Raw genomic sequence first — 2300 nt, forward strand, 5'->3', positions numbered from 1 at the left:
CTACACTCTCTCTTCGTTCACAAGCTCCTTGCCATTCATGTCGTCCAGCGCTCGTGTGCCTGCGCGGAGTACATTACAGGCGGGAGAGACGCCACAAGAAGCCCGGCTGAAGCAGGAGAACACTTTACAGAAACCCTTGCGGAAACTGTCTGACAAAAACGCGTACAAAAACGGATTCACGCATGAGTTTGCGCACGCAAGAACATCCAATGCGATTTGCAACACAATTCTCGGAGTGTCCACGCGTTCTCTGTACAGGCCGACACATTGAAGGACTATGAACACGATCAAGGGGCACCAGCAAATAGCGAAGACTAGCACGACCACAATGACGAGTCTTGTGACATGCCTCTTTACGCGGGTACTCTCAGCGCTCACCCTACCACCGAGAGTTACTCCGAGCCACAATCGCTTCAGCATGATTGCGTATAAGGCAAAGATCAAAGCCAGTGGTACTACAAAGCCAATCACGCAGAGGGTCACATAGAATGCGCCTATGTCAAAACCAGCGTCGACACGAAAAGTGCAGAAAGAGTGGCGGTCGTCGACTATCACCATGCCTTGGGCAGCAAGCACCGGAACGCAGGACACGTATGTGGTTATCCACGTCAGTAGTATGCATCGAAAGGCATTCGTCGGTGTCCGTAATGGCATAGACTGGAGAGGGTAGACGACCGCCAGGAACCTGACCACAGACATGAGCACCAAGGTGTAGATGCTGGCGCCGGCACAGACGGTGAACAAGTACTGAACGATCCGACACCAGGCGTCTCCGAAGGGCCAGTAGCTTAGCGTGTAGACGCACGCCTTGAAGGGCACGCAGAACAGGAGGAACAGAAGGTCGGCCACGGCGAGGTTCATGATGAGGATGTTGGTGGTGGAACGCATTTGGCGGTTGCAAAGCACGATGAGGACGACGAGGGCGTTACCGGGTAACCCGACGATGACAATGGCGCCGAAAAGAATAGGAACAATGATTCCCGGCACCGCGCCGCCGCGGGAGTCGTAACCCTGGTTCTCTTGGCCCAGCAACAATTCCATGGATGTGCTGGAGTCCCCCCATGTCTTGCCGTGGTCACCGGTGCTGTTGCAACTTGCCATCATAGCTGTACCAGCGGTAGTGTTCTGCGCGTGTGAGATTTGCATGGTGCTCAGCAACACTTTGGGTTACCTGAACAGCGTGATCTGTAAAATAGGAAAACAGAAATACAGTGAGTTGTCATCGAAGAAATCAGCGCACGTGTGCAAAGCACAAATCCTCGTGTGGAGAGTGGGAGATAGTGTGTGCGAAAGAGTCCTTTGTTCAAGAATGCAGTCATGATTACACGAAAACAACAATTATTCAACATGCCCAAAAGGGCACCAATCACCTCGTTTGGGCAAAATAAAAAATCAAAACATAACACAGTCGCACGAGGATATAACAAACTCTTAGGGGATCACAAAATATTTCGATGCATCAATATTTATATATTTTAAATGCCAACGGATACTTTATAAGTACCTTGGTGGCTGAAATGACCTTTTTACAGAAATATCCCACCATTCTATTACCTGTTTGTCAAGTTGGCCCTGGAGACCCAACATCACCTCGAGAGTGCTTACGAAAGTATTCTGCCAACACTAAGCGGTTAGCAAGCGGTTAGCAAGCAAATTACGTGGTGGCCATCCACTGTTGAAAAACTGAAACATGCGTCGTAAAAGGTTCTCCGGCTACGCACCAGGAGTCTAGAACTATGCAAGTTTTAAACTAGCGCTTATCCAGTGTTCACTCGACATTCCCACTGAGTGTCATCATTTGGCGTTAACACAAACAAAAACAGAGGCGTTTCTTCCCGCAATGACTTTGCGAGGAGAAGCAAGCACACAATTTTCACTGTTCGTTGCTTCTGTTTTTTTTTCAAATATGGAATGTGTCTGTAAACATCTTTGTACGCGTCCATCGTCTCCACGATTTAACCTTTACCGACCATGGCTCGATCCCACATAACTGTGCAAACTATCAGCTTGGCTACGTTCCCCGCAATCTCGCTTTAGCACCATAAATCGTATATGGTAACACCTTTTGCTATTCTCATCAGACTAACCTGGTCAATGCCATTGAGTCAGTCCAGAATCGTGCTGCCCGATTCATCTGATCTGGCCATTATAATACCGTCATTGCATGATTAAAGTATCCACCAAATTCAACTGCACTCATCTTGTTTAGTAACATAGCACGTCTTTGTGTATTTCAAGGCTTTCGCAAAATATCCCCGCGCCTAATCAAATTCAGCATACGCTCGTAGCATTTCCCGCCA

General features: G+C 48.4%; 1 pseudogene; it reads right to left on the reverse strand.

Annotated features, from left to right (window-relative positions):
• LOC144102278 (allatostatin-A receptor pseudogene) lies at positions 1 to 972 on the reverse strand (annotated as a pseudogene).
• Positions 973 to 2300: the final 1328 nt, after the last annotated feature.

Source organism: Amblyomma americanum, chromosome 8 (genome assembly GCF_052857255.1).
Source record: "Amblyomma americanum isolate KBUSLIRL-KWMA chromosome 8, ASM5285725v1, whole genome shotgun sequence".
In the NCBI taxonomy this organism is placed as follows: Eukaryota; Metazoa; Arthropoda; class Arachnida; order Ixodida; family Ixodidae; genus Amblyomma; species Amblyomma americanum.